This window comes from Delphinus delphis, chromosome 11 (assembly GCF_949987515.2).
Source record: "Delphinus delphis chromosome 11, mDelDel1.2, whole genome shotgun sequence".
NCBI lineage: Eukaryota > Metazoa > Chordata > Mammalia > Artiodactyla > Delphinidae > Delphinus > Delphinus delphis.
Genome location: NC_082693.1, coordinates 77,624,019 through 77,636,630, shown reverse-complemented (window position 1 = coordinate 77,636,630; position 12,612 = coordinate 77,624,019). Strand labels below are relative to the sequence as shown.

The 12,612-nt window shown below is 45.6% G+C and overlaps 1 protein-coding gene and 1 long non-coding RNA gene across 2 annotated transcripts in view; one reads left to right on the top strand and one right to left on the bottom strand.

Moving 5' to 3' along the window:
- The window catches only part of ELK3 (ETS transcription factor ELK3), a 69,968-nt gene extending 69,035 nt beyond the window's left edge, over nt 1-933 (bottom strand). The window contains exon 1 of the mRNA XM_060025418.1: nt 520-933. The gene's annotated coding sequence lies outside the window, so the exon portion shown is untranslated. The remainder of the gene's footprint in view (nt 1-519) is intronic.
- A 3,002-nt stretch (nt 934-3,935) lies between these two features.
- Nucleotides 3,936-7,845, top strand: LOC132433279 (uncharacterized). Its single transcript, XR_009521106.1, has 3 exons — nt 3,936-3,989; nt 4,887-4,952; nt 7,816-7,845. It is a non-coding gene; the product is annotated as an uncharacterized lncRNA (long non-coding RNA).
- Nucleotides 7,846-12,612: the final 4,767 nt, after the last annotated feature.

Here is a 12,612-nt window from a genome sequence, read left to right as displayed (position 1 = left end):
GGGCGGGGGTCACCTGCCGAGCGAGAGGGGACGCGGCCCCCAGCCCCGCGGCTCGGCTCCCCACGCCCTCCGCTTCCCTCTCCACCCCTGTCCTCTCCCTGAATTCGACCGTCGGTGCCCACTGCCACCCCGAGGAGAGCCACAGCCCCGGCTAGGTCAGCGGTGGTCCAGCCTCCAGGCACGCAGCCCGCTCCAGTCACCGTTCCTCCCAGAGGGACTCCAAGTCTCACCGCCGCCCGCTCCCCCGCGCGCCCCCTCCTCCCGGCTCACAGCGCAGCCCAGGGCGGGGTGTGCCATCGCCCGGTGGCCGCAGCCCCCGGGGCCGGCGCGCGGACCCGGCGCAGGAGCATCCCAGCTGCGCCCACTCCCCGCGGCCGCCCCCAGCCCCGGGCCTGCAGCCTCCGACGCGGTGCCCACCCGCCCCACCCCCACCAAGCCAGAGAGAAGAAAGAAAGAAAAAACCAAGCCCCACGAAACTTTGCAACTGTCCGAGCAACAGGCACGGACCCTACTACATACCCAGATGCGGGGGAGTTTTCAAGATCCTTCTTCGGGGGAATTTCTAGGAGGAACCGGGCGAAAGTCCCCGACTTTCCATGCTGACAGGCGTCTGCAGACGGTCTGTTGCTCTTGTAATGAGATCCTGATTTTTTCCCCCTTTTTTTTTCTTTCTCTCGCTCCTCTTTTTTTTTTTTTTTTTTTTTTCCTCTGGTGTGTGTGAGAGCAGGAAGTTGGAGCAGTCAGGCCGAGCCGGCTCACTTCCTTTACTGCATTATTCCCCAGGCGGTGTGCAGTCTGTGTAAACAGGCTTTTCCGCCCCGCGCCGCGCGCCCCGGCCGCGGCTGTGCGCCGGGGCTGGCCGCCGAGGCCCGCGCATACTCCGCCGCCTGGGGCCCCGCACCGTGCCCCCGCCCGCCGCGCTCCACGCTTCCTGCTCGGCCACCCCCGGGGAGGAGCCTCCGGACCCCGGGCGACTCCGCGTGGCCGCAGCCCCTCCCCACGGGGGGGGGCGGGCAGCTCGGCCAGAAACGCAGAGAAGCCGCCACCGGCGCGCCGAGGGCCTGAGCTTGGCTTGTGGCGAGACGGGGGATCCCTCTTCTTCCCCCGGGGGTCCCTGTGCTGGGGACCGCCCTGGGCCCAGCAGTAGGGTCTTGCCCTGCTCGGCCGGTCGGTCTGGGCGGGGAGGCCCGAAGTGGGGAGGCCGCTGGACTCGCTGTTTTCTGTCAGCTGGGATGGAAGAGTTGTAGGGCCAGGGGGCATCGGGAGTGGGGCCCGGGTGCTCTGGGCCAAGGGCTGCTTTGCTTGTGGGTGGGGGTGTGATTGCTTAGGATGAGAAGATGTTGCATGTGCAGAAAAGGAGGCACGGGTTTTGTCAGGGGATGGACACAGTTCCTGTCTGGGATTAAAAAAAAAAAAAAAAAAGCCAGCGCTCAGAGTAGGGGGCCCACTTTGGGGAAAAGGATGAGAAGACGTAAACTGGAAGCCAGGATTCTCCAAAAGAGCCCTTTCTGGCCGTTCGCTATGGCCCCGCCACAGGCCCAACCTTTCCTGCCTGCTAAGGGACTCCGGAGCGAAATGAGCAGCGGCCACAGAGCCGAGTGACTGAGGCTTCCGAGGGAGGCTCCGTGGTCTCAAAACTGGGCTCCACAACACACTATCCCTCAAGGACCGCCCACCCCGAAGGGCTCAGGCCAGGCTCTGACGGGAGAGCTTGTCCACTGCCCTGAGGCTTAGAGGAGGGAGGAGGGTGCCGGTGGAAGAGTCCCTCATCCCAGCCCTGTGCGCCAGCCCCAACTGCTCCCCTTTTGGACCCCCTCCATTCCCATACCTCCGCCCCTTAGTAGCGCAGACCAGCGGCTCCCAAACTTGAGCGTGCACCAGCATCACGTGGGGGGCTTGTTAAAACACAGGTTTTAACCTCACCGCCAGCGTTCCTAATTCAATACGTCGGGGGTGGTTCTTAGCCCTGGCTAAAGTTAGAATCACCTGGGGAGTGTTTTGAACACTATTGATCTCTATACACAACCCAAACCAATTAAGTCAGCTTCGCTGGGAGCCGGGGGCGTGAGTGCTTTCCAAAGGATGGCATTCTAAGAGCTCCTCCACTTTTATTTGTTTCTTATTTCTGCAACCTTTCTGATTGTTTACGAATCTCTCACTAATTACTAACTGTGGGCCTCTAAGGGCAGGGTTGTATTTTACTCTAGTTAGTACCAGGTCAGGGCACCTGACTCATAGGACAGTCCAGTTGGCAGCATTTGCTTTGGGGCTGGCATGGATAGTTCAGTGAGAAGTGGGACAAGGCCCACCAGACCTCTGAGAAGGGTGGGAAAACATGAGGGGTGGGGGGCTGGGGGAAAGGTAGGGGAGTAGAGAAGAAGGAGAAGATATGGGGGAGAGGGCTGTTTATCAACCCCTGATTTTCCACAGCTAATTTCACACTTCAGGGATTATTGTTTTAATCCCTAGTGGGCTTCTCCTGTCACTCAGCAGAGCTCACTCTGTGTCCCCGTATGATCCAGCTGTGGACTGGGAGAATGTAAACTTATTTTATTTTCCTTCTCAGGGAGAAAATATCTCACACATACAACTCAGAACTCTGTGTTGCTTTATCTAAAAAGTGTATACCAAAGCCAAGCATATCTTAAACCAGTGACTTTCATGATTTTTATTGTACATCTTCACAACAAATCTTTGTTGAATCCTACTATGTGAGAGAAAAGGTGTCCATGTTTTCATCAGGCTTTAATTGTTCTGAAGAAATGCCTTTGTCTAAGGCACCCCTGAAACACTCATGGGCAGCCTTGGCGTTTCCCAGACCAAATGAAGACCTCCTTAAGTTTTCCTGGTGTTTCAGGTTGTCCATACCACTATGCCAAGCTCTTTGTTAGAATGAATAACTCAGAGCTGACACTGCTCTTCCCCAAGGCACGGGGAACAAATTTTACTTGTAGGTGTCTGCAGCTTCTGTACCTTGCATAAGACAGCTTCTGCTGTCTTTGCTCAGGCTGCTATAATAAATGCCTTAGACTGGGTGGCTTAAACAACAGACATTTATTTCTCACAGTTCTGGAGGCTGGGAAGTCTAAGATAAAGGTGCCAGCAGATTTGGTTCTTGGTGAGGGCCCTCTTCCTGGCTTGTAAAGGGCCACCTCTTGCTGTGTCCCCACATGGTCTTTCCTCCATACACACATGTGGAAGGAGAAAGAGAGAGGAAGCAAACTTTTTGGTGTCTCTTTCCATAAAGGGCACTAATCCCATCATGGGAGCTCCACCCTCAGGACCTCAACTAAACCTAATTATCTCCCAAAGGCCCAGCTTCTTAATACCATCACATTGGGGGTTAGGGTTTTAACATGAATTTAGTGGAGACATTAACATTCAGTTCATAATGTCTGCTATTTGTTTTTTGTGCTTTCCTTCTCACTATCAAAAAGTAGCCAAGAGATGTGGCATTTAGTATTGTGTGATCCACACTATTTTTATGCTTCTGTTATAAAACAAATAGGAGTTAGGATTATATGGGTTATGAGTAAAATTTCTTCAGGAATCCTTTATAGCAGGTGACAGGATCATTCATTTCTGCTAGCCAAGAGAGAATGAGGCTCTCTCAGCTTTGATAAGAACAGCAGACATCTTACCAGAGATTGGAGTTAGTCAGTGTGATGTGTTGGAGGGTGCTTGGGGCAGGATGGAGGAGGATCAGCTCAAATGAACCCTACAGATGAAGAGTGGAGGTGGGGGCTGAGTCTCCTGAAGAAAATCAAAACCCTGGTTCCAAAAGAAGGGGTGTATTGGTCAGGTTTTGCTAGTATAATACTGTGTAACAAACAACCCTAACACTCACTGGCTTGCTTAAACAACAAATGGGTCTTCGTTGGCTGGGTTCATGTTTGCTTCACATGTTTTTCTCATTCTGGGACCCAAGCTGAAGGAACGGGCTCAATATGGGACACGTGGATTTCTGGAAGGGCAGGAGCTCCAGAGAAGTGAGTGGAGACACATGGAGCCCCTCAAAACCTGTGCTTAGGACTAGCACACCCTCATGTCAACTCACAACCCAGTGGGGAAAGCAAGTCATATGGCCAAGACTAAAGTCAATGGGACAGGGAGAAGGAAAAGGAGGGAAAAAGGGAGAATTCTGAACAAATAATATAATCTACCACAAGAGAAAATGGATGTTGGGTATACAAAAACAACAAATCTCTTTGTTCCCTCATAATTTAACATTCCATAATGTATAACAGAATGGGATGCTGTGGATGGTTTAAAAAAATACAGATGGATGAGGAAGTATAATTAGATAGGACAGGAAAAAAATGAGTTTTAGAATATATCAAACTAAAATATTTTAGAACACAGCAGAACAAATAATATATGAAACGTATGAATTGATGGTATTAAACTTATGAATTGATGAATTTCGGTAGAAACTCAAAAGCGGTTTGCCTCAGTACTTTGGAGACTGCCTCAATGTTGAGGGGGATGCGGGTAGGAGTTGGGAATAGACAGCCAAAGCCTGATGGGAAGGCAGCCCACTCAGGTGGCAAGTATACATTTGGAATCAGGAATTTTGGGATTCAGTCCCATATTGACTTCTTCTAGCTCTGTGACCTTGACTAAGTCACTCACCCTCTCTGAGCCTGCATGAACATCAGTTTTTACTGATTTTTACAGTGAATGCCAATTTTACATTAAAACAACATGTGTTATGGACTAGGATTCAAAAAATTTCATGAACCTCATTTGAAAGAGTATTTAAAATAATTTTATAGACTTGCAGGAAGACCCCACTGGGAGTCTGCATTCTCCCTTTTGCATTGTTAGAGAACTTTCAGTGGGGACATTTGAGAAGCATTGATTTGGACCATCTTTTTCGCCCTCAGACTGGTCATCGATAGGCCAGAGGTTGGCAAACTGCAGGCCCACCGCCCGTTTCTATGACTTTCAAGGTAAGAATTAACTATTTTCTTTTTAAAAAAATGTTTGTGGTAAAAATCATGACATAAAATTTACCATCTTAATTGTTTTTAAGTGTTCAGTACAGTAAGGTGTTAAGTATATTCACATTGTGGTGCTACTGATCTGTAGAATCTTTCCAAAAGTTTCAAAACTGAAACTCTCCACCCATTAAACACAATGCTCCCTTCTCTCTTACCCCAGCCCCTGGCAACCAGCATTCTACTTTCTGCTTCTATGAATTTGACTACTTTAGGTACCTCATATAAGTGGGATTATATACAGTATTTATCTTTTTTGTGACTGGTTTATTTCACTTAGCGTAATGTCAAAAGTTCATCCATGGTGCATCATGTGACAGGAGTTCCTTCCTTTTCAAGGCTGAATAATATTCCATTGTGTTTATACACCACATTTTTTTTTTTAACCATTCATCGGTTGATGGACATTTGGGTTGTTTCCACCTCCTGGCTCTAGTGAACAATAAGAATTTACATCTTTAAGTAGTTGAAAACAAATCAAAGGAAAAATAATATTTCATAATATGTAAAAATTATATGAAATTCAAATTTCAGTGTCCATAAATAAAGTTTTGCTGGAACAGAGCCACGCTCACTCACTTACGCATTACCCAACACTGCTTTTGCGCTACAGTGGCAGAGCCGAATAGTTGTGACAAAGACTGTTATGGTCTATAAAGCTGAAAATATTTACTTTCTGATTCTTTACAGAAAAAGTTTGTCATCCCCTGGCATAGGCCATTTGAGACAAATGAGATTCTGCCCCGTTTTTTGGTTTGGTTTTAACTGCATTTTCTTTCCGATTCTGAAGAAGGCCTTTCCTTGCCGTATGGGGTAAAGATCTTAGTGTCTTTAACAAACTTCACATCCAGGAACTTCATCTTCAGAGGAAACCAAGTTGTTGTGCTTCATTTAATTCCTCTTATTCGATCTTCTTCTGAGGTGGAGAATAGCTGGCTTGGACTCTCCTAGCCCCGGAGACAGCCTTTCAGACTTTTCTCTGGTCTCTGAGTAAACCTGAGTTCCCAGCCCCGGTTACACGTCAGAACCATACGTACCAGGGCCTCACCCCTGAGATTCTGAGGTTGGGTCCGAGAATCTCTATATCTCCAATGCTCCACCCAGATGACCGCTCTCCTTATGAAACCCTTGTAAATGTCTTACTCACCCTTTAGACTAAGCTCAAACCCCACCTCATCTAAGAAGACTTCCAAGACCCACCAGATGAAGTCCATGGCCCATTTCTCCTGCATCCCCACCACACAGGGTTTGAACTTTACCGCCTAGCATTATCCCACATGCCTGCAAAAAAAGTGCTAATTTTTTTTAATCAATCAATTCATCAGTAATGTTGGGTTGGCCAAAAAGTTCGTTTGGTTTTTTCTGTAAGATGGCTCTAGTAGCACTTAGTTGCCTTTAACTTAATTGGAAAAATTTTATTAGATTGTATTGTGACAGCTGTCATATCAGTGTGCATTTTTTAAAAAAACGTATCAAAATTGGTGAATTTTTTTGTAGCCGTTTTAAGATGGAAGAAAATAAAGCAACATTTTTGGCATATTATGCTTTATTACTTCAAGAAAGGTAAAAACGCAACTGAAACGCAAAGAAAGATACGTGCAGTGTATGGAGAAGGTGTTATGACTGATCGAACGCGTCAAAAGTGGTCTGTGAAGTTTCGTGCTGGAGATTTCTCACTGGACGATGCTCCACAGTTGGGTAGACCAGTTGAAGTTGATAAGCGATTAAATCAAGACATTAACTGAGAACAGTCAACGTTATACCACGCGGGAGATAGCCAACACACTCAAAATATTCAAATCAAGCGCTGAGAATCATTTGCACCAGCTTGGTTACATGAATCGCTTTGATGTTTGGGTTCCACATAAGTTAAGCAAAAAAAAACTTCTTGAACATATTTCCCCATGCAATTCTCTGCTTAAAAGTAATGAAAACGTTCCGTTTTTAAAACAAATTGTGACAGGCAATGAAAAGTGGATACTGTACAATAATGTGGAATGGAAGAGATCACGGGGCAAGCGAAATGAACCGCCAACAACCACACCAAACGCCGGTCTTCATCCAAAGAAGGTGATGTTGTGTATATGGTGGGATTGGAAGGGAATCCTCTATTATGAGCTCCTTCCGGAAAACCAAACGATTAATTCCAACAAGTACTGCTCCTGATTAGGCCAACTGAAAGAAGCCCTCGACGAAAAGCATCCAGAATTAGTCAACAGAAAACGCATGATCTTCCATCAGGGTAACGCAAGACCGCATGTTTCTTTGATGACCAGGCAAACACTGTTACAGCTTGTCTGGGAAGTTCTGATTCATCAGCCATATTCACTAGACATTGCACCTTCGGATTTCCATTTATTTTGGTCTTTACAAAATTCTCTTAATGGAAAAAATTTCAATTCCCTGGAAGACTATAAAAGGCACCTGGAACATTTCTGTGCTCAAAAAGATCAAAAGTTTTGGGAAGATGGAATTATGAAGTTCCTGACAAAATGGCAGAAGGTAGTGGAACAAAAGGGTGACTACGTTGTTTAATAAAGTTCTTGGTGAAAATGAAAAATGTGTCTTTTATTTTTACTTAAAAACCGAAGGAACTTTTTGGCCAACCTAAAAGGAGGGATAACGCCGTGAAGTTTTGTAAATGATACTGTACGGTACTCAGGCATGTGAACAATCGCTAGGAGGGAGAATAACTGATGGCATTTGGAAGGAATTAACACTGATTCCAAGCTTTAGATTTTTTAAATTCACAATTGATTGAAATTTATTAATACTTTGTATTCTCACCCTTTGTATCCCCAAATCCACATTGTAGCATTACAGAGGAAAGCAGATTAAAACACAGCGATAAGGTGTCACAACTCAGAAAACTGTGAGTCACTGCTGTCATTTCCAGGATGCATCCAACTGAGAAACTGTCCTGACCAGCTACTGGTCAAAATCATTTCCTACATAATAGAAATCTGACTTGTCCAGAAAGGTACAAATGGTCTTGGGCCTTTTCTCTTTCAGTGATGCCCGGAGAGCCTGTGTCAACAGCTGCTTTGGATTTTAAATGTGTAGATCAAGAAACAGGGCGCTTTAGCTCTTGTTTTGACCCTAGAAGGTGTTGGGCAAGACTTTGAAGGAAACTGCAGTCTTTCTTTTCCCACAGCATCACAGTCACAGAAACCCAGGCAATGCCCCATGGGCAGGAGGTCGTGCTGTGCTTTAATGGCAAAGATGGGCAAGGGGTGGTTTGGGGAGTTTCAAGACCAACTCCTTGATGGTGGGAAAATCTAATGAATTGGAGGCTGATGATCACTTTTGAAAAATCCTGAAACTCAAATGAGAATAGTGCTTTGAGAGCAGCAGAGGAAGGCCTGGGGCCATGACCAGGCTTGCCAGAGATGATGGTAGCACAGGGGTCTTCAGAGGGAGTAGAAGCTCCCAGGCACAAGCATAATAATTTAATTCCTTCCCAAGGGTCTATTTGCATGGGGGGACAGGCCTTGTTTGGGGAGGCTGGAGCCAAGGGGGGATTTTGATGCAAAATCAAAACAGATGAAGTTGTTGCCTGCAAAATTTAGGGGTATTCTGAACCCAGGCACTCCTTCTGCCTGGGGTCCAGCACCAAGATGAGAGGGCATGCGACCTGACATTCCTTGTCGCCATGAGGAAGCCCCTGAACAAGGAAGCCAGAGAACAAAGAACAGGAGGGAATAAGCCTTCATGTTTCTGTCTGGAAGGATCTCCAGTAGGAAAGGGAGAGGGAAGTTCTCTGACTCGCAAGTTTAGGAATAGAAACTGCAACACTTGGCTCAGCTCCCACCTGCCCTCTCTTTTGGAACCCGCTTGTCCCAAGAACACACGGTCTCTGTTCTCCGTGCTGCGGGTGCCTGCAGTTTTCCAGCTCGGCCCAGGTAGGTAAGTTTAATCCGGGGCCGAAATGCCAGCCAGCCCACTGTGCCTGTAGATGGGAGGATCATCCTCCAATCTAGCTGTTATCAGTAGTAAGACGATTATTTTCATCTCCACCAGCCTGGCACCTGCTTTCTCTCTCAGCTGTTTCTGAAATTGGACAGGAAAGAGAGGAGTAATTTGGTGGGCTGGGGGTTTACCTAGCCAGCTCGTGTAAGACACCACAATTGGAATTCTGAGAAATAACCAGAGAAGACTGGGTTTAGGGGCCGTGGAGGTGCAGTACTGAGTACCCCCATGAGCATGTAGAGGTTCAACAATGTCATTAGTGGGGTGTCCATGGTCATAGGACCTCACGTGTACCCACAGGCTGATGAGACTACAGATGTAACCCAGGATGGAGGAGAAGAGAAACGCCATCTACAGGCTGCTGTCAGGAACCAGGCACCGTGGTTTGGAGGTAAAGGAAGCTGGGGCAATGGCGTGTTATTGAACTAGCTTTAACTTAACTAGGATTTCTGTAGACTCCTGTGAGGGCTCTGAGGACAGAAGCAGATGCTGGGGTGAAATGAATGGGAGAAGCGTCTTCTCCCCGGAAAGTGTCAGTGGATACTCTTAAGAGGGGGTGAGACTTGGTAATATTACAGTCATTCCCCCCTTCATCTCCACAGCAATACACATTTCTTGAATAAATATCATAGATACTCAAGGAGAAAAAATAATTATTAGAAAATATGTATAATGCCTCACAGTGTAAAAAGTGTCATTAAATAGATGAATTCAATTGGTCTCTAATAGTATGAATCCTGTTTTACATTTGATACCACTGAGGAGTAGGAATGTCAATTTGTGTGTTCAAGATCACACAGTAAATGATGGGGTTGGGACTAAAGCCCAGGTTTTCTGACCAAAACCCAAATCCTTTCTGGTATTCTTTGCTGAGTTATAATAGAGGACCACACGAAGTAAAGAGAAGAAACCCAGGATGGAGAGGCAGGGAAACTGCTGGGAGTGCAAGTGCTACCACTGATTTGTCCTATGGCTTTTCTTAGACTCAGCGTCTTCCCTCGTCAAACTGTAAACTGAGGGCGTTGGACCAGAGCATGTCTGAGACCCTGACATGCTATGAAGGTCCTGGCTGGTTCTCAGCATTAACTCACCTTCCACGGTACTTAATCACAGCAGTTCTGCCTAAGAAGCCCCCGGTCACAGAATCTGCTCAGCGGAAGGCTGGGGTGCTTTAATCTGCCCCCTAGAGCAGTGGATTGAAAACTTTAACTCCTACCCCCAGGAGGAAATGCAGTTTACATCTAAGCCCTATACACACATGTAAAGAATTGAAACAGCCTTCACAAAACAATAGTTGTTTTTAATGTTTACTATGTGTGATGTATTTTGATATTTTCTATCCTGTTTTATTTGCTTAGAAAATGTCGGCTGCAGCCCACCAATCTGACTTCATGATCCATGAATGGTTTGAGAGGCACAGATTGCTGAAAACTGATGGGTAGTGGTGGGGCAGACCATAGGACAGCGGGATCACAGCAGCCAGATGAGGTCGAGTAGGGGAAGCGGCTTCATATAAAAGGGAGAGCATTTGTCTGTGTATGTGTGAGTCAGCGCCCTTCTGAACATCCCCCTACACTTTCGCATTGTCTGTCATCCCACCAAGCACATTCCCACCTCTGTCACGAAGCTATCTTCCCCAAATGCAATATTTAAAAGATACTTCTGAACGTCTTAGCTTTGTTTATCACTGTCTTGATTTATCAGCCCACCAGCCAACGTATTTCTTGAGGAACCTGCACTGTGTCTGTAGCCAGCTGCTGTACAGTTGGCCCTCAGTGTCTGTGGGTTCTGCATCTGCAGATTCAACCAAACACAGATTGAAAATAGTTGGGGGAAAAAAATTCCAGAAAGTTCAAAAAAGCAAAACTTGAATTTGCTGTGCACCCAGCAACTATTTACATAGTATTTACAACTACTTACATAGCATTTACATTGTAGTAGTATTATAAGTAATCTAGAGATGATTTAAAATATATGGGAGATACAATGGAATATCATCCGTCAGCCATAAAAAAGAATGAAATAATGCCATTTGCAGTGACATGGATGGATCTAGAGATTATCATACTAAGCGAAGTAAGTCAGACAGAAAAGACAAATATCATATGATCTCACTTATATGTGGAATCTAAAAAATGATACAAATGAACTTACAAAACAGAAACAGACTCACAGACATAGAAAACAAACTTATGGTTACCAAAGGGGAAAGGGAGTGAGGGATAAATTAGGAGTTTAGGATTAATAGATAGACACTACTATATATAAAACAGAAAAACAACAAGGCCCTACTGTATAGCACAGGGAACTATATTCAATATCTGATAATAATCTATAATGGAAAAGAATCTGTAAAAGAATATATATATATATATATATATCTGAATCATTTTACTGTACACCTGAAACTAATACCACATTGTAAATCAACTATACTTCAATTAATAAATAAGTAAATCAATCAATCGATCAATAAGTAAATTTCAGAAACTGATTTAAAAAAAACATATGGGAGGATGTGCATAGGTTATATGTAAGTACTACACAAATACCAATGGACAACTGTACTTACCATGGTGGGACGTGTGATATGTTAAGGGGGTGGGGGCACAGGACAAGACCCAGATGTCACCACGGGAAGGCTGGTTTGGCTGGTTGTCCATGGATAGCATCACCTTGGTGATGGTCTTAGCCTGAGCTGACAGGTTCAGAAAGTGGACCTACACCTCTGAGCACGGCCTCACCACACAAGGCCTCATATTTGGCTCTGACATTGTCGCCAAATGACCTTATTCTTACAGGTACAGAGACAGCCTGATCAAGTTGAAAGTAGAAGGCGTTCATCACATATCCTTAACCGTACATCCCATCCTCCAACCACTGCTTAAAGTGCACTAAGAATTAATATTTTTGTAGGTCCTTAATTATATTGTCACTAGCACAATAATATTGCATTGTTTTGTATGTTAACAATTAAAATGTTACAATATACCACAAGTTTTATACCCTTCTTTTAGCATTTGTTCAGTTTTTAATATACCCAGAACCTCAACAGACAGCAGTGATCTATGCCTTTCCCAACTCTGAGAGGCCCCACCCCCAGGGAAGACCAGATTCTTGGTAACACAGCTTTCCTGAAACATCTACAAGTGAGTTTGCTTATAATGGAGAACATTCCTTTCTCAAAGTGACTGAAATGCTTGCCTCTACTGCCCAGAGGACCCCTGTACGTAACCAGGAAGCCAAATCAACATTTGAGAATTTGTTGCTCGGTGGTCAACAATGAAAGCACATGAGGTGAATTTCTCATCATGGAGGGTCATCTCCGGAAATAACAAAGCGCCCACTCCTCCCATACATTTCCCCACACTACATTCTGCTGGACAGGCAAGCCAAAGGTGGCCTTTCTCCTTGTGCTCCATTCCCATTTACACCCTATTCTGTCCACACATCCTTTCTTTGGACATTAAAGTCCAGCAAAGTAACTGCTCCAGGGGACCTGAAGACATCTGGTGTTTTTCCCATCACATGTGGATTTAACCTTTTTCGTTTAATTTTCTGAGAGAAAACTCACTTCCAAGCCCCGGAGTGAACCTCTCTGCAGGTTCCACACACTCCCAATGTGCATGGTACAAAGTAGACA